The 26,824-nt window shown below is 42.1% G+C and overlaps 1 protein-coding gene across 3 annotated transcripts in view; it reads left to right on the top strand.

Annotated features, from left to right (window-relative positions):
- Positions 1–10,673: 10,673 nt before the first annotated feature.
- The window catches only part of REV1 (REV1 DNA directed polymerase), a 90,975-nt gene continuing 74,824 nt past the window's right edge, over positions 10,674–26,824 (top strand). For 2 of the 3 annotated variants that reach the window (XM_019753822.2, XM_019753821.2), the window contains exon 1: positions 10,680–10,810. The gene's annotated coding sequence lies outside the window, so the exon portion shown is untranslated. Of the gene's footprint in view, positions 10,811–26,824 lie in introns of all 3 variants that reach the window. The other variant, XM_074332372.1, reaches the window with a different exon arrangement.

Here is a 26,824-nt window from a genome sequence, read left to right as displayed (position 1 = left end):
TACTGTCGTTTGCTCACTCCATTCTGATCTGTGTTAGCCGTCTGCTGGCTTCATCAGTTAAGTGCTCAAAATCCCCTTGGACCTGCAAAAGTTCCTCCTCCTCTACCCTGCCCCCACCCACACCCCCCAACCCCCGATACTGATGGAAGAACTGGATTGCCCAGGAGGCTCCTAGATGTGGCTGAACTGATGCATTTCTGAGCAGAAAACAGAAACAGTCCCGTGGCTTCCCTGAAGCCGGGGTCATCTTCTTATTGGAAACGAAATAGTGCAAAGCAATATGAAACCAAGTCAGGCGATCACAAACTTGAATTCACCTGTGGAACATAAACTACTCCCAGAAATCAGATCAACCCAGATGGCTGAGTTAATGGTCCTCATCCCGGCCGCCAACTGGAAAAGAATAAAAGAGCAAATATTTACACTGATGGTATGTTTTTGGAGTAGTCTACAACTTCAGTTTTGGGATGCTTCCGAAACAAAGAGGTTTTCTTACATTGACAGGATCCCCTATGAAAACCGGACGACAGATTAAAGAACTTTGAACACTTTGGTTTTACTTAAGGAAACAGCTGCAATAAAAGTGGAAGGTCAGTCAAACTGCAACGACCTTAAATCTCATGGAAATGCTTTAGCTGACCACTATGCCCAAAAGGGCAACATTAACCAAGATAATTGCTCCTCTAATCACACAGAAAAGAAAGACCATGGCGAAATTCAAAGAGGCTATTATTAACTACCAGAGACAAGCCCCTGATTTATAAAAATGCAAGTGGCAAGAGGCAGGATGCTCACTGCACATAGATAACATTTGGCACTCAGGATGGTCAACTGGTAGCATGAAAAAAAATTGAAAATGGAGTTTACCAAAAACCCTTCATGATATTACACATAATAGAAATCAGTTGGCAACAGTGTTAAATTAACATTAGTGGGGAAATTTTAGAGGCACAAGAGGATGTTTCCAAAATACATCCTACCAGCCAGTGACACAATCCTGGCAAAACTGTGAAGACCAGATGTGGACAGAAACCAAACCTGAATGGCCCTTTAAACACTCCATATGGACTTCCTATAAGTGCCTCCTGCACTGGGGTATAAGTATATTCTGGTTGTTGTCTGTTTATTTTCAGAGCAGTTTGAATCTTCTGGCCAGAGAGCTACTGCTGTAACTATGGCAAAAGGGAAAAAGAAAGAAAGAAGAAGAAAAACAGAAAAAAGAAAGGAAAAAATTCTTGCTTTTGTTTTTCCAACTTGGAGAATTCCCACTTCTCTAGTCAGAGGGACATTTGTTTTACTGAATTGTTATTAACAAACTCTGTAAAGTTTTCTTTTACTCTAAAACTAATTGTCCACAATCCTCAAAAAAAATTTTTTTGAACTAGTGGAATTCCAAAGCAAAGCTCTCAGAAACCCTTAACTCCTATAGCCTAAAGTATTGCCATTCGCTCTGATGTCTACAAGATGAAACCCAAAAATTATCTCTTTATAAGCACCAGGTTACCCCATGTGCTTGCAAGCTTCATCCCCAATCTTAGATTCTACCTGTTGTTGCTTGACTTATGTTTTGTTGCAATTTATTTAAGGGAACATCATTATTAAAGGCATCTGAGATTAAAACTTACAAACAAACAAACAAACAAACAAACAAAAACCATCCAAGGTATTGGCGTTTGGTTTCATGCTTCCCAGGTCAAAAGATATACGTTACTTCCTCTTGACTACTGGACATTTATTCTATCTGAGACCTTAAACCAAGGGTTCTTGGCAATGCTCCAGAAGTTGCCAACTTCAGAGATTGAGAGGGTCTACCCAAGAGGGTGGAACAAATAATGGACCTCAGAAGTGGACAAGTCCCACTCAAGTTGATAGAACAAGATGAATTTTCAGATTCCTCAAGAATTTTCTGATTTCTCTTTACTACACAGGGTTGCCTATTATTCTACTTAAACACCTTTCAAAACAAAACACTAATATAATCCCTCTTATCTCCATCCTTTTATTTCTGACCCCCATTCCCCATGGCCTTCTTCTACCCCTTAAGGAAAAGCAAAACTCTCTTACATGTTTTTTCCAGACCATAGCAGCTACTCTGAATCCAATGGATTGCTGGATCTGTAACTCCTTAACCGACCCCATTGATGAAAACTTAATAGCTAATCCTTTAAATCCTTTAGAAGGAAAATTCCCTTTAACAGATCCCTTCTGGTTCTTGGATCTCCTTCACATCATTAATTCCAACCTCCAATCTTGCAAAAGTTGGACTTTGACCTTTCCATCATTAAATGTTTCTGCTGAGATCATTACAATCCTATCAGCAAAGCCTAGTCAGTCAGGAATAGGCACTAATATCGGAGCTATCCTGATCATGATCGTTTATTCTCTTCAGAGATAACTTTAGCCTCCTTTGCAGAAACTGTGGAATTCCACTCAAGAAATCCATTCATCTTGGGGGACACAATAGAGACTCACTCCTCTTATAACAAATGACACACTCCCAATTCAATCTGTCTTCTTATATGGACCCTCAGGCTCATGCCTCTCTACCACGCACTCACTGATCTGTATATTCAGAGCAATTGGACCCTATTTTTCCCCCCTTCTTCCACCTCCCCCGCCCCCACTCTGGTTCAAGCCGTTGTTTTTCAGTCTAGTTGTGTAGGACACAGCTCCCTGGCCCATGCTGCTGGTATTATGAGCCTTGTGCTCCCCCCGGCTGGGATAGTCAGTCACCAGTCGTTGGCTGCCAGCCGCTCACACTGGCCACTGGCCGCTCGTGGCAGCACACGGTAGCCCACGGCAGCTCGCAGCAGCTCATGCCAACCTCCGGCTGCTCACAGCAGCCAGGCTTTAGGGAGAGCCATTGTTCACAATCGTAGCTGTAGAGAGTGCAGCTCACTGGCCCATGTGGGAATCAAACCAGCGACCTCAGCATTAGGAGCAGGGCGCTCCAACCATCTGAGCCACCGGGCCGGCCCAGATCCTATTTTCTTGAGAAGTATACCTAAAGCTTCCAAAATGAGGTAAGCACAGATTATTGGGGAGAACTTCCAAGGGCATTCCACAATAGAGATGATACAATTAGAAAAGTGGGTTGAGACTTGTCTCTACCTTTAGCAGAAGTTTTAAATGACACAACTCCTCTGAAAACCCAAAGAGCTGATGTAGACCCACTGGCTAGAGTTGTCATGGACAATCGTATTATCCCTTAATTTCCTCTTAGCCAGCCAAGAGGGAGTTGGTGCCATAGTAAACACTCTGTTGTGCCTATATAAATACTCCAGGGTAAACAGAACAGTCTATGACTAACTAAAAGGAAAAGCCATCTGGCTCTCTTGAACACACTCAGGTGGATTATGGGACACACTTTCGTTGCCTGGGTTTCATAATCTAGTTCTATGGCTTCAAGCCCTATTACAGCAACCAACAGTCATTGTGCTTCTGGTAATTGCCTGTATAGCAGTTGGCTAATGTAAATGCATCCTTTCCAGAGTCTTAAATGTTCTGCAAAGCCACTGTCACATCAGTTTCAACAACTCATCCTACAACAGGAAAAGGAAAGAGTAACCTTAGATCAACCACAGACTCCATCCTTCAAGGTCCGTGCAGGTCTCGGGAGTCGGTATTGATACAGTGGGCAGTAAAAGTCTCTGGGCTTTATTTTTGGTTCTCCTGCTGATTTGTTGTATAATTTTGGGAGTATTTTCCCCTTGGGCTTTCCTAATGTGTTGGATTCTAGTTATAGACAGACTTTATTAAAGCCCTCGTCAAAGACAGTCTAAAAACAAGATATGTAGCATTTTTAGGACATTAAATCCGGGGAAATACACTTACTTTTAATCCAGAAATGTGATCCTCATGTCTCCCATGCTCGTTAGGAGTACATTCCTAATCCTCTCCCACTAAGCCCAAGATTCAGGGCAATTTAGAATGTTCCTATTTGCTTACTGTTCTAGTGAAGGGGGAAGGGAAATGCTGATAAATTCGGCCTATATCCTTTTGCAGCTTTCTCCATATGGTGAGACATGGCTAGTCATTGAGACCAAGTTCTTCTAAAGCCCCATGAATTGTCCAAGGTCATGGGAATTTGCTAGCCCCCAGGAAATTTGTGTTGGAGCTGTGGGTCCTAAGCTCAGGCCTTGGATCTTTATGATGTCAGTAGGAAGAGCTGGACTGCTTTAACTCTCCATGGAAAGTTTGATCAACCTTCCAGATCAGTGAGACAAAGATCTTTAATCTTAGTCAGTACCCCTTGGTTGCAAGTTACTGAAAGCAACTCGAGTCAGCTCAAACCGGAAAGAGAAATCCACTCCAAGGACACGGGTCCTTGTTGCTCAGGGCAGAGATGGGGCTGGAAGCCAGGGCCTGGAAAAGCCCTGAGAGGGAGCCCAGGAATCATCTGCAAGAATCTGCAAGAATAGGCTCCCAGGGTCGAATGCCCCAGGGAGATACCCGCCCCCCTCTCCCCCCCCCCCCCACAGCGCTTATGATAAATTGAGGAGGAATGCAGTTAAATATATGTGATTCTTTGTGACTCTATCTTAAGGATAAATGTTCATTAGGGCATAGCCTCAAATTTAAACATACACATAAGCCCACACACACTCACACAAGCTCACATTGCCTAAGTAAATGCTCTTCAAGGTTTTAAATGGCATGGCATACTTTTTTCCAGGCTGGTGCCCAGTGGTAGTATTCCCAAGCAATTCATAATTAGAACATGCCGCTTCATTCAAGAGAAGGAGAATTAGAAAATGAGAGAGGAGAAAGGCAGGAAGAAAATCGTCACTCAGAAAGATTATTGATTTCTCTCATCCAGGAAACATAGTCTCTGAAGGACCAACTGACCTGACCAAACTGGAATAAAATCATGTTAATTAAAAAAAAAGTCAAACATGGAGACTTCCTGTTAAACTCTGGATTGAGCATATGTTATTTTCCCTGTCCCTTGTCAAATCCCACAAAATTGACTACAAAAGGATTTTTTGTTTTGTTTTGTTTTACATAAAAGGTACTTAAAACACACAAGGAAAAGGAGAATGGGAGGGAAGACATGTCAACAACACTTTGGAGGCTGGAAATCAGAAGGATGCGTGGTGTCTGACCTGGCCGACCAGGAGAAGCTGAAAGCTAAGTGACTTCAGTGGGGTGACAGGAGGAACAATCTGAGAAACCTCAGGCATTAGAAGCATTCAGCCCCTCTGAAGGCAGGGGTGAGGGTGAGACTGCAAACAGGAAGACTGCTTGAAAGTCTGCTCCTCTTTTCTCCCAATCGCTAAATGGGGCAAATCCTATTGACTCATCTTAAAACCATCTTCATATCTGACCACTTTTCACCACCTCCACCACAACCAGCCTCGATCAAGCCAACATCACCTCTCACCTGCATCCATCTTCTTCCTCTCCTCTCATTTCCTGCTGCATCAATCAAGATTTTGTCCCCACCTCACCATAGGACTTTTCCAAGTCACTAGTCATATTACTGAGTTCAGTGTCCATTCTTGGTTATCAGCAGTGTGTGACTCAGTTGATTTGATCTTCCTTTCATCCTTGAAACATTCCTTTTTTTTTTTTTTTTTTTGGCTTTCAGAACACTGCTCTCTTTCCCTTCTCCTTCTGTCTCACTGGCAGCTCCCCCTTCTCAGCCTCCTTTGCTGGCTCCCCATCATACCAACAACATCTTCGTATCAAAATGTTCCAAATTTCAGTCATCAAACATCTTCTCTCTCTACAGCCATTCCCTGATTGATCTAGCTGTTTGCATGTAAACATCACCATAAACTAACAACTCCAAAAATGTGTGTACCCCAGTCTAGGCATTTCCCCAAACTCAGCAATTGAATATCTAACTGCCTATTCGCCACCTCCACTTTCATATCTAATAGGTAAACATCTCAAACTTAACGTGACTAAAGCAAAACTCCTGATTCTTCCCTCTAAAACCTGCTCTTTCTCCAGTCTTCCCCATATGACAGCCACAGGGATTCCTTTAGAAAGTAAATCAGATTATCATCGCTCCTTTGCTCAAAACCCCATGACACTCAGTATATAGGTCCAGGGCCCAACACGACTGGCTTTCTGCCATCCCCTTGGCTTCATCTCCAACCAATCCCCTCTTGGTTACTCTTATCCAGCATCACTGTCTTTAAATATTGAGGCATAGTCCCAACTTGGGGCCTTTGCCCTCGCTATCCTCTGAGCCTGAAATGCCTCTCTCCAAGATACCTGCATGGTTTCTTCTCTCATTGCCTTTGGACTCTGCACCAAAGACTCCTGACCAGAGAGGGCATTACTGACCACCCCCTGTATATATACTCACCCTTCCCCAGCCCATCCTCCTTCCTGTTTTACCTTTCTCCCTAGCTCTTACCTAGCACTGATGTTTCACTGACATAGCTTTTTGCTTATTGATCACCTTTACCTTCTAAAAAGTAAGCTCTAGCAGCACAGGGACTTCACTCAGTTTGTTCACGGCCACATGTCTCCAACAGTCAGAACAGACCTAGGAAGAATCTACCAAAAATCAGTTAAGCCCTTTCGATGGCCTCACAGCTGGTGCATTCAGATGCTGCTCATTCCCTGCCCCCAGAGGAAGAATAAAAGTTTGCTCCTAGTGGGGTAGCCGGTTAGCCCAGTTGGTTAGAGTGCGGTTCTATTCACAACAAGGTTGCCGGTTCGATCCCCACACGCGCCAGGGAGAGCTGTGCCCTCCCCAACTAGATTGAAACAGTTACTTGACTTGAAGCTGATGGGTCTTGGAAAAACATACTTAAAGTAAATTTTTAAAAAATTTATTATTATTTTTTTAACAACAAAAAAGAGTTTGCTCCTGGAGAGGCTGATCTACAGAAAGGCAGGATTGAAGGATACAAGGCAAATTGAAGGTGGGACTGCCTGGATAAAAATGGGATTGAATGAAAGTGTACATGGCAGAGGTTGAGATGCCCAGGGTCCTGCCTACCCCCGTCCTGCTCCACTTGTACCATAGAGCTAGCAGAACTTTAGTCTCCCTCAGCAGGACTGGAATGTCCCCAGCCAAGAAGTCAGCTGACACTCTGATTGTCTGCTAATTAAACCCATCACTCAAAAGGCCTTTCCATGCCAGACAGCACTTTTAGGGCCTCATGCTTAAATATGAACAGATAGCCATGGTTGTCAATATTTGTGGAAGGTGTCAATGGACTAAATCGTATCCCACTCTCCAAATTCATGTGTTGAAGCCCTAACCCAAAATGGTACTATAGTTGGAGATAGAGCCTTTAAGGAGGTAACTAAGGTTAAATGAAGTCATAGATAGGGGTGGGACCCTAATCCAATTGAACTGGTGTCCTTATAAAAAGAGGAAGAGACACCATGAATGTACATGCACAGAAAAAGGCCATGTGAGGACATAGCCAGAAGGTGGTTGTTTGCAAACCTATCAGAGAGGCCTCACCAGAACCAACCCTGTTGGCACTTGATCTTGGACTTCCAGACTCCAGACTGTGAGAAAATAAATTTCTGTTGTTTAAGTCACTCATCTGTGGTATTTTGTTATGCAGACTAATACAATGTCTAATGTGAAAGCAAAGAACCAAACCAAAACAAATAGTGAGGAGAAGAAATAGCAACATAAGGAACAGAAGAAAACTTTTGAAATAATTTATATCATTCCTATCCGTAGAGGTATAATAGGAGATCTCAGCAATACAAATAGAATGGTAATTTTAAACAATTAAAGAACTGTCACAGTGCAAAAAGTAGCTCTTTGAAATGTAACATACAATAGGAAGGTTTAAAGTTAATTGAAGATTTAGAAGACAAAATTGAGGAAATCTCACTGAAGGCAGAACAAATAGAAAATAGGAAAGAAAATTTTTTCCAGCTGTATTAAAGTATAATTGACAAATAAAATTATATGTATTTGAAGTGTACAATGTGATGATTTGATATATGTATACTTTCTAAAATGATTACCAATCAAGTTAATTAATGTATCTGTCACCTCACAGTTTCCATTGTGTGTGTGTGCGCACGCGCGCGCTGAGAATGATCAAAGTCTGCTCTCTTATGTCTACAATCATATATTGTAGGGATTTTGGCCTGTAATTTTCTATTCTTCTACTGCCCTTGTCTGACTTCATAAAACGAGTTTGGAAGTGTTCTCTTCTGGCCAATTCTGGTTCCAAATTCCTTTCTAAGTTTCTGTAGGCTTGTGCTCATCCTGCCTTGTTATTATATCATATTTCAGCATAATGGGCTGAATGACTTATAACAATCACCACTATCGCTCTTTCCTACAAGTAAATCACATGAGTTACTGTGTGTACATCACCCAAGGGACCTGTGTACAAACCTCTGTTCTTTAATGGTTTCATGTTTTTATTTTCTGTTTTTGGTATTTGAGAGACTAGATGTGGAGGTTTCCAAGAAAAGTTTACTGCCAATTAAAGGATAGCAGAACCATGTCCTTACCCAGGGCTGTCCCTACAAGGGTCACTTGTCTGCACTTTCATAGGTCCTTTGAGACGTCAGTAATAATATAAATTTCAAAAATGAATTTTAATGAAGTTCAGAAAAGAAGAATAAGGTGGAGTGCCCCAAAGCACTCCCTGAAATGTGGGAGTCCAGGATGGACATCTCAGTTGCCTTACCTGAAAGGTCAGGTCAGCCCCCCCTTAGAATGGGAAAGATAGTCCTCATGAGAATAAATGGAAGTAGATGAATGAATGAATGAATGAATGAATGAATGAATGTAGGTGATTGGGTAAAATTGAAATAAAAGCCTCTTCAGACATTGTGTACTATATATAGGATAGCATAACATAATATTCTATAATAGACAAAAATAAAACTTGGGCTAAATTGTACCAAGATTCTAGAGTTGGTATACATTTTATTTATGTACTCTTCATCACTCTTTTTATCCTATTTATCTAGAAAGCAGTGTGAATTGGAGGCTGCCTACTAGTTTGCACTAAAGTTCAGTTAATACCATCTTACTATATTCTATAAAGGTGCTGCCAAGGTCAGTTAGCTCAATGTTGTGTTTCTTTCTTGAGAAAAATACATTTAAAAAATACTGCTGACTGGAAAAGGAGAGAGTGGGAAAGGAAATTTAAATACAATGGTACATTTCCCATAGAGTTCACAGGTTATTTTCAATGTGAAAATCGAGCTTTGTCATTTCTTGTTAATAGAAATACTGACATTTAGAAATATACATTAAAAAACTTAATTATTATAATAAGGGGTTACCCCTGTTTTTCTGGGGCATCTCAGTAGATCATAGCCTGATGGTGCAGTGGACAGCTGTTTGTGAGCCTGTTGAAATTACGCCAATTTGTATTAAATTATGACGTCTCAGAAAAGCATGCAACTTGAATTTGGTGGGTTAGAGACGAAAGTACTGAAGTTGAAACGCATTTATAAAAGTCTATCAAATGGCAAAACAAAAGGACTTGGAAAAAGAAAACAAGCCACGTGAATGTTCTCCCAGCTCCGCAAAATCAGCTTTCAAAAGAGTACTGTTTGTTTTATAAGTACTTGCAAACTCTTCGGGTGCCTTAGGTAAGGGAATAAGGGGGGAAAGTGTCGTCATGCACCGAGGTTCGCTTCACGTTTGTGCATTACAACAATAAAGACTATTATGATGGCAATGTGGGATCTCCTGGCAAATCGACATTGCCAAGAGGGGGGAAATGGTCCTTATGGGACAACCGTCTTGCTAGAAGGCCCTCAATTAAAATTGTATTTAAGCTTACATCGTGTACAACATATATTTTTTAATATTAGCAGAAAATTGCTTTCGCGTGTAACCCCAGTGCTGCATGTGAGATGGGATATCCGCCGTAGTTTGCAGATATCCAGGTGGACCGGGAAAGGAGTTTGTTGTGCCCCTGCGGGAATTGACAACGAATCGCTTACACCCGTCGGCGCAGTGTTCATTCCCACCAACCCATGTGGGCGGTGACTCTCAGCTTCTCCGACATTGTGAAGTGTCAGTTCATGTGTCCTTTTCTCCACTAGATGTCACTGTAAATCAATCGCTCGTGGAGGGGGAACCCATGGTTTTAAGTATGCTCAGAGAGCACCAGGGTTTTAAGCATGGTCAGTCCCTGCGCTTGCCCTCTCCGACTGGGGAGAGTGGGGCAGGGGCGGCGGGGACCCGCTGAAAGAAAGCAGTGCCCAGTCACAGGCTGCGACTCGAGCGCGAAGTGCGGAGGTCGCAAGGTGCCGGACCCGCTGTGCGACGCGGTAGGCGGGACCGCGCTGCTTTTCCCACTCCCCCGCCAACGAGACGGTCACGTGCCGCGGCGGCGCTGCCTCCGCGGACAACTGCGTGAGAGGAGGGCGGGCCCGGGGAGGGGCGGGGCGGCCTTTGCCGAACTCTGCGGCGCCGCGCCCGACGTTCCGGGTCGCCTCGGGCAGGGCGCGAGCGAGCGTGTGCGCCGCGCGGGGGTGAGTGCGGGCGGGGTGGGGCCAGCCGCTCCCCGGCCGCGCGCTCAGAGCAGGACACGGCCCGCAGGGGGCGGTGTGAGGGCGGAGCCAGGGAGCGCGCAGACCGCTGAGGGGAGGTGGGCGGGGCGGAGCTGCGACGCGCGCGCCCGCCGGAGGGGGAGGGGCGGGGACCGCCGCGGAGCGCGCAAGGCCGGCCTCTGCGAGCGTGGGGCGAGCGTGGACCGCGGCGCGGCGGTGTGACTCCTTCCCCAGCCCTCCTCCCGGCCCAGGCGACGACAGTGTGCGGCGGCAGCGGCGGCGGCGGCGCCCGGGTCCGCGAAGCCGGACGAGGCGGCTGTGCCGGGCATGGTGGTCTGGGGCAAAGCAGAAGGTGAGCGACCCCCGGCCGGCGGCGGGGTGGGGGAGGGGCGGAACCGGACACGCGCATCCCAGAAGCGCCGCAGACCCGCCCGGCGTCGGCGGCGGAACACGAACTGCTGAGGCGGGGCGGAGAGGGCGCGCCGGCCGGACACCGCGGCCGTTCTCTGGAGGCCTGACGGCCCGCCGCGTCCCGAGAGCGGCGGTCGCCGTGTTATGTAACGGTGACCTCCCTTCCCCCTCCTCCATGGCGCGACCTGCCGGGCCCCTCACAGGGCCACCCGCAGAGGCGCCGCGCGACTACTGGTGCCCGCGGCCCTGCCCTCCGCGGCCCGCGGCGGACGCCTCCCGGCCCCACTCCGACTGCGCCGCAAACTCCCTTTCCTGCGCCGGCGCCTCGCCGGCCATTCAGCGTCGCGCCATTCATTGGTGCGCGCGTTGGGTCGCTGGTTCTTGGAGCAGCGCAGGGTGTCGGCGGGGGCCGAGCGCGGTGTTCTCTGCCATCTCCCGCCACTACGTCTCCTCTCCGTTACTTCTCTATCAAACACCCCCGCCCCATTGGATCCCGGAATCGGGGTCGGAATTCCCGAAGGCACCTTTTATTCACTTGTTTTTCCTTGTTACTTATCTGTTGCCTTCATGTGAAGGGCACCTTTCCTCACCTGTCCGTACGAGAGTCCCTTTCATACTTGCACTCACTGTTGAAACAAGTCAACCCAACTATAGACGGAAAGGGACATTTCCTTATGTAGTTCGCTGCTCTTACTACCTAAACCCAGCTTGTAAAGAAATACCTTAATATATCACTCCTTAATTGACTCCTCTTTATTTTAAAAAAGAATTGCAGATGGTATAAGTCTACTCTTTCTGTCTTCCACGTCTGCTCAAGTCACGTACAGAGTAGAAATGGCATCGTTTAGGTAAAAATATGGACCGGCACATACCATGAAAGGACTTGCAGCTATTAAGGGCTTTATGTAACTGTTCTTAATTCTGCGTATCAGCCTGGTTTCTCTGGTCTCTCCACTTCAGCCTTGGAGAAATAGCCATTTCCTCTGTAGATAGGGTAGGACAGAGCATAACCTTGGTTCTTCCTATGGCATGCGCAGTAACCCATCTTAAGGGTAGTACTGTTTATTCCCTCTTTTCCAAACTTCCCGTCTCTGCTTTCCCACATAGTCTTGTCTTAACCGGTGCATGTTCTCTCCCCATACTTCCTATGCTGGACTCCTCAAGCTCGCTCAAAGTTCCTGTTCCAGGAATCCTTCTCCATCTACAAGGATATCTTCCATTCAGTACTTGGGCTATTTATTTGCCACTTTTGGTTATCTTTTCATCCACATCCTGTTTTTCTCAGACTGTCTTATAGGTCTCGAGGGCAGAGTCTGAACTGCACTTGTCTTTCATCATAGAACTTTTCACCTGTTTTATGGTAAACAATATATATTTAAGATTTTTTTCCTAAACAATACATATTTAACATTTAACTTGCAAATCACTATTTTAGGATAAATTTAAAGTAGAAAATATTTTTTAAATAATGTGCTTGAATATGTAAGATCGTTTTTCTCACCTCTAACTTCAAAACTCAGATTTTACATAAGAGAAAGAAACCCTGTCCTCACCAGAAACTACCTAGTCAATAAATTAGGAATGCTTCGTATAATACATACTTGATAGTCCTTTCTTTGATAGCTGCTGTAGTAGAAAAACAAGAACTTCGGAGTTAGATGTAGATTTAAATTCTGCTCTGTCCATTATTAGCTGTGTGACCTTGGACAATTTAAAATTTTAATATCTCTGATTTTTTTCTCGTAGAAAAGGTCTCATTCCCACCGTGGGTAGCTGAAGATTAAATGTAAAGCATCTAGTGAGTCCCTGTTAGACGATGATGCTTAGTACATACATATTCCCTTTGGAATGCCTCTTTATTGAAATTTACAATCTAGAATGAACCAGGATGTGCTGGAGACAAAGCATGAGAAGAAAGCTAATCAAAAGAGGTGATACATACCTCTTCTTGTCTCCAAATAAATGAACAAGTCCTAAACTAAATCGCAGTAACCCTCTTTCAACTTCTCAAGAATGTATGTGGGCCGGCCCGGTGACTCAGGCGGCTGGAGCTCCATGCTCCTAACTCCGAAGGCAGCCGGTTTGATTCCCACATGGGCCAGTGGGCTCTCAACCACAAGGTTGTCAGTTCAATTCCTCAAGTCTCGCGAGGGATGGTGGGCAGCGCCCCCTGCAACTAAGATTGAACACGGCACCTTGAGCTGAGCTGCCTTCCGGATGGCTCAGTTGGTTGGAGCGCGGGCTCTCAACCACAAGGTTGCCTGTTTCGACTCCTGCAAGGGATGGTGGGCTGTGCCCCCTGCAACTAGCAACAGCAACTGGACCTGGAGCTGAGCTGCGCCCTCCACAACTAAGATTGAAATAACAACAACTTGACTTGGAAAAAAGTCCTGGAAGTACACACTATTCCCCAATGAAGTCAAAAAAAAAAAAAAAAAAAAAAATGTATGAGTGTGTGGCGTATTATATATCATAGAGTATATTAAACAGGACATTTATAAATGAAGGAAATACCTTTTAATCTTCCTTTCCTCCTAGAATAGCACCAACTGAAGCATTAACATGGATATTGAAAAAGAAGAATCTGATTTTCAAGTCAGGAATGGGGGATGAAGGGAGGAGGAATATAAAAAAAGTCTTTTTTTAGAGATAGGTTTCGTGTTCTTTTAGTATCTCATCTACATATAATCTGTACGTGAATCCTAGTCTAAGGTTCAGTGTCTCTTCCTTATATTGTTGCAACAGTGCCCTCCCTGCTGTCCCTGTTTTTGCACCTTCCCTCACTAATCCCCCACATAATAATCAGAGTGATCTTTTTAAAGTCATAAATCAATTTTCTTGCTCAGAATCCTCCCCAAGCTTCCTATAACTCTTGGAATTGAATCAGAACTCCTTACCACAGCCCATCAGGGCATTACGTGATTTGGCAGATGCCAGTTGTACCCTTACCTCCTCCCACATGACTCCATCACTCTGCCTCAGGCCTGTGGTTCTTTTGCTGTTTCTTGAACAAACCAAACATCCTACCATAGAGGTGTTATCCTTGCTGTGCTTTTAGCTGGGCCACCCCTCCTCCTAGTTTTCTTGCCTTTATATCTTCTGTTTGCTGCTCAGATGTCATCACCTCAGGTAGGACTCCCCTGATCCCTAAAATAGAAGCCAGCCCCTCCCTCTGTCGCCTTCTGCTGTTTTCATTTTACTTTATTTTTTCCATAGTATTTATTATTACACTAGGTGAAGATACACTATTCACTTTTTTATCAATTTCTTCCATTAGACTTGTTTGCTCCAAGGCCCCTTCCCCCACTAAAGGGCAGAGGCCTCATCTAACTTGTCCATGGCTTTGTCCCCAGTGCTTAGAACTGTGCCTGTCACATAGTAGGTTCTCAGTAAAACTTGTTAAATAAATGACTGGTGTAGTTGATTTAAACACTGGTTCTGGAGTCCGAATCCTGACTCCTTCCATTTACTGATTATGTAGTCTTGGGTAAATGTCTTTTGGTGCCTCAGTTTGCTCATCTGTAAGATGGGGATAATACTATCAACCTCGTAGGAGTATGGTGAGTAATAATTGAGTTGATATATGTAAAGTGCTTAGCACCAGGTTATTTTATAGTTTTTAAAAACGATGTTTGGAATTAGCTTGGAGTATCGCTTAAGATTTTTTGTTTTTGTATGAGATAAAAATGTAATCTTGAATTTTATATTTATTACTTTTGCTGAATTGTTTTAGCTACCAAAGTTATACTTATGGAACACTTTTTTAAAATAAATACAGTTTGTGGATGTCTGGAACAGATTACAAAATCAACTGCTGAGAATGATGACCAGTATTTGGTCTTAATGTGTAAGTCACCCTTTTTATTCTTAGATCTGTAGAAGATGCTAAGAGTGATTATCTCAACAGCTGCCCACCAGAGTGGCTTTTATATATTTCCCTTTGAAGTTCAGCTGGAGATATGATTGTGGTGATGAAAGGACTTGCTGGAGGCTGAAAACAGGAGTATCCTTGAAGATCCAGTTGAAGTATGAGTCTTGTATTTGGGAAAGGAAAGATGTTTTGTCATCTTCAGTGTGTTCAATTTCTGCCTTTCATTATAGGTCTCCCCCCACCTACCCCCACCCCAGTTGCATTTGGTTATTAATTAAAGCTTATAGTAAACCCCTGTGCTTCATATCTTCTTTTTCCTTTCTCTTATTTTTGTAATGTGATTTTGTTTTCTTCTCTAGCATTTACAGAAATCGAGGGGAAAGAATTGATGGGGACAAGCAACTTAGTAATAATAGTTCCTTTGAGCTAGTGCACCTTGAATTATTCTTAAAAATTAAGATTCTGCTTGTGGTAATTACGCTTGCATCAAACCAGTTGTTTTTACTCAGTCCTCTTCTCTTTAGTAAAATGCCTCTTTGTAGGAACATTGTTTCATTATGTTTTATTTCTAAGTTTGAACCTCAGCCAATAGGATCCTAATCTTTGGGCCTTAAATGTAAAAAGAAATCAAAACACTGCCCTTCTGTGTAACATTTGTTCCAAAATTTCATAATAATTGTTAAATTATTAAATGTTTACAGTGTGTCAGGCTCTTTGCTAAGTGCAGTGTCTCATTTAATATTCACAAGCACCTCGTAAAGTAGGCACAGTTATAAAGAAACACATTTAGAGAGATGATATGACTTGGCCAGGTCACACAGGTAAGAAAAGAGCCAGGATTTCAGTCTACTTTGACGTGGTTCCATAACCCAAGGTCATAACCACTGCTATGAGGCACCTAAAAACAAGGTTTCTGTTTGGAAACTTACCAGTTATTTTATCACATTATTTGTGGTGTTCCTCTTAACTACTGGCAGTTTCATCATCGTTTGTGGCTAAGTTTTTTGGATTTAAGCACTATACTATTTATAAGTGTGAAACATTTTAATAGGCTGATGATATGCACAGTCATTTATTTTTTTCTCATTAAAAATAAGTCAAAGCATTGTGTATCATGGTAGGTCAGCTTTGTAAATAGTTTGAAAAGGTTTTGTATATAATTATGTGATACATCAGATTTAAGAAAACATGAATGTCTTTAAATTTGCTTAAGGCTAAAATAAATTTTAGGTAGCAAGTACATACTTAATAAAAATTAATGATGTATTTCTGCTGATTATGGAACAAATCTTTGCTAGCTCTATTTTTAATAAGGAGGGACACATTAGAACATTTTTGCACCATAGTGAGCTTTATTAATTTTTGACATCTACTTGCGAGACTTAAAATTTGAAAAATATCTAAATTATGAGTTGTTGACTTCCAACACAAGTAGATTCAGAATGCTGGTGCTAGAATGAAACTTACAGATTCTGTAGACCATATCTTTATATTTTCCTGGAGGAAAATGAGAAGTCATTTTATAGGAGTCATCCACCTGATAAAAAGGAGTCATTTACTTGATGAAGAGGAGAAATAGGACTAGAACCTAATGGGTGTTTTTTTTTTGGTTTTGTTTTTTACTGTAAGGCCATGCTTTTTTCTGCTACACTAATAAACTGCCCCCCTTTGTCACCCACAGAAAGATCAGTGTGTGCTTAGTATCTTATGTTCAAGAGGGTAGAAAATTGAGCAGTATATTGTTGTAAATTTGTGATTTAAAATCTTGAGGGTTTTTTCTTAATCACTGGCTTTAAAATAATAGAAAAAAATTCTTCCATAGTGCATTTAGAAATTATGCTTTCTCATGTAGGCAGGTAGCTGCCTTAGGCACAAAAGGTGGTTTGAGAAATCTTTTAAAGACCAGTCTGGTTTCTTGGCTTTATGCTAGAATTGAAAGATTAGTTAGGGATATGCACGAAGTCAGTTGTGATGTGAATAGTTTTTATTTGAACCCAATATCTGAGTAACCAAAATGTTGCTTATTGACTTCAATCATTCCTGGTAATAGCCAAGGCTAAAATGAGCTTTTCGTAGGTTTAATCGGAAAATACCTGAATCTTACATTTTCTAAACTCTATTTCTACAGTTGAGATTAATAAGAATGGACAATATATTTTTATCATTTAGGCATTAGTCTTAATTATGTAATTGAAATTATGATTTAGATTCCTTGTTCTTTTAAATGGTTTTCCTCAAAGTTCTGAATTTTATAATAAGCTCTGTATTTCTTTTTTCTTTTTTTATAAATCTTATTGGGAAATATTGGGGGAAAGTGTATTTCTCCAGGGCCCATCATCTCAAAGTCCATTCGCCATTTTCAATCTTTAGTTGCAGGGGGCACAGCCCACCATCCCATGGGGGGAATTGAACCAGCAACCTTGTTGAGAGCTCATGCTCTAACCAGCTGAGCCATCCAGCCGCTCCTCTAGAAGCTCAGCGGCAGCTCGTTGTCTTCAATCTAGTTGTGGAGGGCGCAGCTCACTGGCCTTTGTGGGAATCGAACTGTTCAGCTCTCTAACCAACTGAGCCATCTGGCCACCCCAATAAGCTCTATTTCTTGATCTATTGGCTCTTTAGTTTAAGCCTTTTTAAAAATTTAAGCTGGACAGTCCTGAATTTTAAAAATATTTTAACAGTTTCTCCTTTAATATTTTTGAGCATAACCAAAAAATTCCTCTCCTTTTTGTTTTATGCCTTAAAAAGTTCTTTTACTCGACTTTTTCTCATTCAGTTTCCCTAAGAGTCCTGAGGAAAGAGGTAGGGCACTATATCCTAGTTTATAGCTGCAATGTAATTCTGGCAACAACTACCCAGAGTTCGGCAAGGTATCACAGGTTAAGGGCACAGTCCACAAGACTCCCCTCACTTCACATACCAGTCGTGTGCTCCAGGACTTCCAGGCCACCTGCACTTCTGACCAACTGGCTACAAATCTGGGAGTTCCCGGTACCCCCTCAGGTTTCATAATTCACTGGAAGAAGGACTCACAGAACTCAGGAAAGTGCTGTACTTGCAGTTGATGGTTTTATTGTGAAAGATACAAATCAGGACCAACCAAATCAAGAGATACATGGAGAGAAGCCTGGGAGGGTCCCATACATGGAGCTTCTTTGCTCTCATCCTCTCACTACATTGATATATGACTACCAGGGAAGCTCACCCAACCAAGCCTTAGTATCCAGAGTTTTTATTGGAGTTTTATCACATAGGCATGGTTGAGTTCAGCCTGCAGCCCCCTTCCTCTTCCAGGAGGTCCGGCCGCTGTACAGCTCAAACAAAACCCCAACCCTCTAGTCACATAATTGACCTTTCTGTCATGATCCAGCCCATCCTGAAACTAGGGACTCACTGGGAGTCACCTATTAATATAAAAGATGTAGTCCCAGTGTCCCACCATGAATGTCAGAGACACTCCTAAGAGTTGTAAAATTCTAAGCATCTGTAGTCTCCCTCCCAGGAACCAGGGCCAAAGGCCATCCAGGTTCTTTATTATACAGCAATAGCTGAAGTAGGAGATTTGCCCAGTTTGTGACAGTTGAAGCTAGAACACATCTTTGTAGTGTGATCTCTCTTTGTAGCCTAGTGATCTTCATTATACTGAAAATTGGAACAGGTTACTGTGCATACAGAAGGATTGCCTTCTGTTGAAAATCTAACTTTTTTTTTTTAATTGATACAATAGTATTTAAAACTGGCTAATGTTTGTTTGAGCCAAATACATAAATTGTGTTGTAGGTCGGGTTACATACTTTTTGGTATTTTAAAAGTTCTATAATTTTGACTGAAAAGTTTTATTTTGGAGTATTTATTTTGGAATTGGGAATTTTATTTATTACTCATACTGCTAAGTGAAAGGAAATATAAACCTATGAAATGAGACTTGTTGGAGGTCGGTGGATTGATAATGTATTTGTTGTTCGAATTGTAAAACATTTTAGTAACTTAGTTGCCATTTTGAATTTTAGCACTTGAGTTGAAGTTACTAGCTCTAGTTCAAGTTTACAATGTTGCAGGTGTAGGTTAATGTTCTTTTGCATATTGTTTATGTCCAACAGGAAAATCTTATTTCTAATTGTTACATAAAAGTTACCTTACTTTCTCTTGGAACTCACTGAATGTTTCTCAGAAACAGAATCTATTAGTTAAGGTATAGAGAGCTAAATAAACTGTTACATTGAATAGGATTTCTAGTGTCTTTTGAAGAATGTAGCGTCTCCTTAGAATGTCATATCATCTTAAAAAGTGGGGTTTTGTTACTCCCTTTGTTTTCACTTGCAGTTACATTTAATACTAGGATTTGTGAGGAGAGACTTGTGAAAGATGGAACTGATAGATCTAGAAACGAGTGAGTTTGACCATGTTTCTGAATTGCAGTTCCACAGAGGGATTTGTTTTTCATTGTGTGTCATTGTGTGGGCCGGCTTACCTTGTGAGTTCAGAGCGCTAAGGCGTATGTGGCTAGGGCACACAGACGGTGAGGACTTCTGCTGGGAGAGACTTCAGATCGTAGTGGAGCCAGAACGTCTGCTCCCACAGCCATCCCATTCCTCACCATTTATGTACACACATTTACACTTCCTTTCCAAACTTTTTACAGAGGAAGGCTCAAACTTCTTAGTAAGATACTCAGGGCCTTCTGTTATTTCATCAACTACCTTATTAGTTCCTCTATCACTGTCTGGCCATGTGTCCGAAATACCAGTCAATCCCAAATCTTGCCTTAAACATCGATCTTTTGTTTTGTTTTTGATCATGCATTTTCCTTTTTCATGAAATCTCCCTCTGACCCCTTTCTGCCCATTAAAATCCTACTCATTGTTCTCAGCTTAGATGCACCTCTTCAGTGAAGCCTTTTTGGATATCTTCTCTGAAAGGAGATTTATTGCTATTTTCTTTGTGGATTTATTGCATTTTATCAGTGCCCCTAATGTAGGCTCCTGTATTGTAGTTTTATTATTGCAAATATATTTTCTCTGACACCTTTGAATTGTGGTTTATACTTACTTTTCTTACCTTGAAAACTGCAAATTACAACGAATACTCAGTGAATGTGGGGTAAAGTATTAGATCATACCTGGAATTGGGGGAAAAGGGATGGGAGGCAGGACACGAGAGATCGTGTCACCTGTTTAATCAGAGCCTTCAAAGGGTGAGTTGCATTTGGTCCTACTGTAAAATTCTTTCTACTTAGCGTACATTGTAGCAATAGTTTTTCTACTTACATATTCTGACATTACCTGTGAACTTGTATACTGGTTTTTCTCACTTCCCACTCTAGATACATTACAGGCAAAATCAGTGGTTATCAAAGTATGTGCCTCACACCAGCGACATCATTATCTGGTGTGGGGACAGAGCCAGGAGTGCAGTTTCCAGGCTCTCGGCCTCACGTGGAAAGGTGCTCACTTGCATAGTAGATGGCCATCAGCTGTGGCTAGTTGGCCATCAGCTGTAACCAGTGAGCCATTGGCCACTAATATAACTGCTGTGGCTACGCTAGCAGCCGATGGTGGCTGAGCTAGCAAACGCGGATTGCAGTTAGCAAGTGGGGTTGGTTGGCAGGCAGAAAAGCGGACAGGGGATGCGGATGGTGTGGATTCTACTTCCAGTGTCCTGCCCGGCCGCCAGCGAGACGGGGGTTAAGGAAGACCCCTTGTTGGGGTACTGGTGGATGTTTGCTCCCTGTGTCTCCAACCCAGCTGCCGGCAAGAATATAGTGGTATGACTCCCGTCTGTGGCTCCGTGGCCCCGTGGGTGTTCCTTTCTGGCCTCACCATGTCCTGTGTTCTTAGGTGGGGAGCGGGAGCCGAGACCCCACATGACATCCTGCATGACACCTGGGAACTTTGTAGAAATGCAGATTCCTGGCCCCACTCCAAAGCTACTGAGTGGGAAGCTTGGGAGTTAGAGCCCCGTAGTCTCCATCTTCACAGGCCCTCCACGTGATTCTGATGCCTCTTAAAGTAGAGAACCGCTGCTCGGGACATAGACAGTCCCCTCTTCTTTGACATTACCTTCTTTACTCTCCAGCTGACTTCTGTTCCTACCACTAAGCTCTACAGTGGTCTTTGGAATTCTTTGTTTCCTGAAACCTTGCACTTTTCTACTGATAATCATTTGGCCACTGCTCCTTGGTGAAGACCACTGCTCCTTGGTGAAGACCACTGCTTTTTGCTCCCTCCTTCTGTACTCTTTTTTTATCATGTCATTTCCAGAACATTCTTTTTGTTTTCCTTTGTAGCTTAATCCTTAGTTTTGGGCATGCTGATTTAGAGGTGAATGTGGGACATCCTAGTAAAAATGCTTGATAAGCAACTAGGGCCACGTGGATTGGAGGTCAGGAAGGCAGAGAAATTGAGGGAAGGTATTTGGAGGCCAGTTAATTTTGCTGCTTGCTTGAAAACCAAAGAAGGCAGTTTGCTGTACTTTATTAAAACAGTGTCTTTGTTTTTTCCCTTTCCCTTCTGTGGAAATCGGTGACTATAAGGAAGCAAATTATTAGAAGGTCTCCTTCAGCTTGTATTCAAATTGATACCATGCGAAGGTCCAGCTGCCTGCCGATTGAAACAGTTGAAAATCAAGAGACGTGTTTGGTGGAAAGAAAAGTAGGTTTATTAAGAATGCCGGCATTCTGGGAGGATGGTGGACTCCTGTCCAAAGGCCACCCCTCCGTTCCTAGAACGGGCAGAAGGTTTTATAGGGACACAGGAAGAAGAAAGGAAAGGGGGAGTCAGTCAGGCAAGTCCGAGGGCTGACATGCTTCCTGGGGTCTGGTCTGTTTTAAGATAATACAGTGAATGGTACCTCGGTTTTCAAACGTAATCCACGAATTCTGAAACGTTTGAAAACAGCCGACAGCTAGGCCTCAGGATCTTGCACTCAGCGGAAGCCATGTGACATGTTCTAAGTCGTGTATGAAAAGCGAAGCATTTACTTCCGGGTTTGCAGCGCTCATAAACCAGAATGTTTGTTGACAGAGATGTTTGAAAACCGAGGTACCACTGTATTATCTCTGAACTCCAACTCAACTCAGTCACCTCGGCCTGGGGCTTTATGTGTATTCCATCGTATGGGCGCCTGAGGATTAAGAAATTGCCCTTTCCAGGTTAGGATTTTAAATGGATTAACGAGGTTTGTATAGCCTTGAGAAAGGGAACAAAACAGAGTTCTTCAGTTAATCAGTGCTGGGAGAAACAAAGAGGAAATAGCTGAATATCAGGGCGGATCTAACTGCAAACTAGCTAGGTTTAATTACTAAACCTAAGTGGCTAGATAGCAGGCTATGCGGTGAGTTAAACTGCAAACTAGCTAAGTCTAATTGCATTATTGATTCACTGAATTGCACCCTTACAAAATGACTGGTTTTGTTAAATCAATCATCTTTTTTTATTTTTGTTGTTATGAATAATAACCAAGAGAGAAAATTCTGTTACATTGAGTTGTTTGGAATAGAAACTTTCCTTTTAATAAGATCATCCTCAGACTGGGACATTACAGTGGGTGAGTTCCCTCTCCCCCCCTGTTTTAGGTCATTTAGGATCCCAGGTGTCTTCTGTTTGCTGAGCTGTCCCTTAGGGGCTTGTCCTCATTCTCATGGTTTGAGCCAAATTACCTCTCAGCTGCGTTCCAGAAAAAGAAGTGAACAACTTTTTTTAAGAATATGGAACAGATTTTTGCATGTTGTTTTTTGTATGCTGTTACATTACTCTGCTCATGAGCTCTCCTGATTTTAAAGGAGCCTAGGAAATGTAACCTCTAATTGGCAACCCTGCTCCCTTCTAAGAGGGGTGGGAGAGGTGTTTTATTACTAAAAGAAAGAAAGGGAGAATCAGTACTGGAGGAGAGTTGTCATTCTGTCACTCCATATTTTGGGAATTCCAAGACCACCCTCACTTGTGATACCAACTGCAAGTTTGGGGGTTCCTCAAGACCACCCTCAAGTTCAGTAAATAACTAGAAGGACTCAGAACTTTTGAAAGCTGTTGTACTCATAATTACAATTTATTACATTGAAAGGATACAGGTTAAAACTAGCCAAGGGAAAAGATGCATGGGGCACACGGCAGAGTTCTATGTGTGGAACTCAGTTGTCCTCTCCCATTTGAGTCTGGTACAGCGCTAACTTCTGGCAACAAGGGACAAGATGTACAAAGTATTGCCAACGGGGAAGTTCACCCAACACTTAGTGTCCAGAGTTTTTATTGGAGTTTGGCCATATAGATATAGTTAACTTCTCGTGTGGTTGACCGTTAGTCTCCAGCCTCTGAGGACGTTGATAGTGCACGGCTGGCATAAATCACATTGTTAGACTATCTGAGAGGCTCCTAACTCCTAGATAAATAAAGACATTTATCAGGGAGGATGTTCCAAGGGCTTAGCGATCACCTAGACCTCTCTGAGTAAGATTAATTCTTTACTATACAGCCATATCTGTAGATAAGCATATCTTGTTTTTTGAAAGTATAGACAGTTACATAATATGTGTGCTTTTCCTCTTACAAGCCCCTTTTTAAAAAATGCATAGATACATAGAATCATACATGTTTTAAAACAAGAGATTAGAATTTATCAGTTCCAACTCTGTCCACAAATGAAAGAACGAAGATCTGACTTGACTGCTTGTGCCTTGCTTAAGGTCAGAGAACCAGTTAGTAACAAAGTTGGTACTGTCTCTGGGTCTTTACTTCTCATGAATATGGACGACTTGCGGTTGGGGTCTAGATGGAACCAGTTTATAGGGCATTATTTTCTTCCTTCGTCCTTCTGTCACATTCATGACAGCTACTGTGTGTGACCCAGACAGGTGTTAGCTTCCCCGATGAAGACGCATCGGAATTGTATTAGGCTGTTTCAATTAAATAGCAGTGTTCTTACTCACTTTTCGACAGTTTATTGTATTTATAGCATTGTTAATTTCTCCCCTGAAGAATTGGAGACGTAGTTTGTAAAGGATAATTGTGACTGTACGACAAACCAGCAGTGCAGCCTTATCAAGCGTTTTGACCTTCTCACCCTAGAAGGCAACTGTGTGCAAAATAACCAGTACGTCCGTGCCTACCTGCTTCTTGCGCAGATGTGCTGTGAAGATAGATAGTTGTAAAGACCCCTGTGAAAAATAAAGCACTATGGAAATGTAAGATACTGCTAGGGGTGTGTTTAAGTTTGAAGAATTTAAATTTAAATGTTAAAAATTTAAGGAATTTTAAGGAGGAAGATAGACAGTATCAGTCAATAGGTGAAGTTTTTCAAAGATGGTGGGAATGTGGGTAATTTTCACCTTTTCTGTTTCCTGTGTTTTCTCCTTTTTCTACAGTAAACATGTGCTTTTATAAATAGAGCAGGAAATACTAATTTTGAAGAGTAGTACCTAGCAGACTGAATGAACACTGGCAGCATGACAGAGCGGTGTATAAACACAAGTCAGTAACTGGGAGATAATGGCGAATGTTTCAAGGAAAGGTAGAAAGACCTGACTCACTTGTAGAAAAGCTTAGTATCTAAGCGTATAATTCGTTGTTTAGAGAGTGCTGTATATATTATAGCCACTTTTATTGTGTGGATTAAAGTTCTTTGAATGCTATGTTTATTTGGTGTTGATCGAGATGATTTGTAATATAGTGCAGGAATTAGTTCCTTTTTTTTTCCTCAGCACACTTCTACTGAATATATTTCACTTTATAAAATAATCTTTTTGGGTAGATTTTCATCTTGGGGGCTCATTTGGTCTTTTTTTTTTATTAGTTTCAGGAATTATTTCGTTGTAGCAGGAAAAATGGGTAATAGGAAAGTGTGTCAGTATACTGATGGTGAAGAAACCATGTTAAAATAAATTTTAAAAATATTAAGGGTTCTCTTAGGTTAGGAATAATATCTGATTTAAATATCTTGCACGTGTGTATATTTATATATATATATTTAAATACATGAAATACAGTTCTTTTTTTATTTTTTTTATTGGGGAATATTGATGAACATAGGGTTTTTCCAGGACCCATCAGTTCCAAGTCAAGTCATTGTTTTTTCAGTCTAGCTGTGGAGGGCTCAGCTCACTGGCCCGTATGGGAATCGAACCATAGACGTTGGTGTTATGAGCACTGCGCTCTAACCAACTGAGCCAACCAGCTGCTCTGAAATACAGCTTTTTAGGATAATAAATACACAGCTTTTGTTCTTAGAATGTAAACCGTCATCTTGGTTTATCCCTAAAAGTATGTGCTAAAGACTAGAGCCAGTAGTTGTGCTTCTTGGCAACTGTTACAAGGACTTCATTTCCTTCACCTAAGTGTCTGATTTTTGTTTTTGTTTTAAATAGCTTGGTGAGTGAGGGTCTTTTCAAAGTCAAACCTGACTGCAGTGTGTGGATGGGGCTGGAAGAAGGTTCTATGAGTACTTCCCTGGGTTATGAAACTCAAGAATCTCTGTTGTGCCTGAGGACTTCAGCAGTCTGGGGACTGTCACCTTAGGCAGTGATGGTCTCTGTGGTGGCATCAAAACAGCTGTATTTTCATCTCTAAATGTTATATAACAAGCTGTTTATCTGGTGTTGCAGCCTTTTCCATTTAAGGACAAACAAGAGCACTTTAGGACAGGCATTGTTGACCTCATTAGCAACTGTGCCAGTACTTCATTTACTTTGTCACTTATAAGGATAATACTCCGTCTACCTCTGCCTTCCCCTCCAAGAAAAAAAAATCCTAGATACTGTGTACAGGCATAGCCCACGTTCCCACAATCTTTGAAAAAATTCACCTGTTGACTGATAACTTTCTATTTTCCTCGTTTCAGTAAAATTTTTAACATTTAAATTTAAATTCTTTGAACTTAAACACACCCCTAGTAGTATCTTATATTTCCATAGTGCTTTATTTTTCAAAGGGATCTTCACAGCACATCTGCGGAAGAAGCAGGTAGGCCAAGTACCAGTTATTTTGCACACAGTTGCCTTCTAGGGTGAAAAGGCCAAAATGCTCGATAAGGTTGCATGGCTCGTTTGTGATTCAGTCACACTTATCCTATACAAGCGATGCCTCCAAGTTTCTAGGGGAAGCAGCCTGTTTCCCAGGTCTGTACTCCCAACTGAACGTCCCAGGTGCCCCTTCCCTGTAGCTCTCCTCCAGTCTGTCTCTGTGGTCCCGGCTGCCTGTGGAGTGTTGCCACTGCCAAAAGTCTTTTTTTCCTTCTTCTTTTTAAAATTTGTCTTATTTAAAAAAAATTTTTATTGTGGTAAAATTCGTATAAACATAAAATACTATTTTAACCATTTTTAAGCACACAGTTCAATAGTGTTAAGTATATTCACTGTTATGCAACCAATCTCCAGAGCTTTTTCATCTTGTAAAACTGAAACTCTATACCCATTAAACAACTTCTTATTTCCCCCTCCCCTAGCCCCTGGCAACCACCATTCTACTTTCTGTATCTATGAATGTAACTATTCTAGGTACCTAATATAATAAGTAGAATCATACAGTATTTGTCTTTTTGCGACTGGCTTAATTCACTTAGCAAGATGTCCTCAGGGTTCATCCTTGTTGCAGGGTCTGGCAGAATTTCTTTTTAAGGCTGAAAATAATACCATTGTATATACCAGGGCGCCAAAAAAATGGATACAAGGGGACGCTTTGGTCAACGTTGCTTAAGCAGTAGTTCACCATAATCAGAAGTGTCTGGATGCTGATGGTAACCACTTTGAGCACCTCTTGTAATTGCAGAAATTAAACGTGACTTGTATTCATCTTTTGTTATCGGTATATATCGAGTATTAAGAATTCTAATAGTTTTTTCCTTTCTTAAAATGTTTATATATTTTTTTGGCACCCTCTGTATATACCCCATTTTTCTTATTCATTCATCCATTACTGGACACTTGGGCTGATTCCACATTTTGGCTGTTGTGAATAATCCTGCTATTAACATGAGTTCTAGAATCTGTTGTCAATTCTTTTGGGTATATACCATAGTGGAATTGCTGGATCATATGATAATTCTATTTGTAATTTTTTTTAGGAACTATTACACCAATTTCCATAGTGGCTGCACCAT

Source organism: Rhinolophus sinicus, linkage group LG05, assembly GCF_036562045.2.
Source record: "Rhinolophus sinicus isolate RSC01 linkage group LG05, ASM3656204v1, whole genome shotgun sequence".
Lineage (NCBI taxonomy): Eukaryota > Metazoa > Chordata > Mammalia > Chiroptera > Rhinolophidae > Rhinolophus > Rhinolophus sinicus.
The sequence above is the reverse complement of the archived record's forward strand: the minus strand, read 5'-3'. Positions and strand labels throughout refer to the sequence as shown.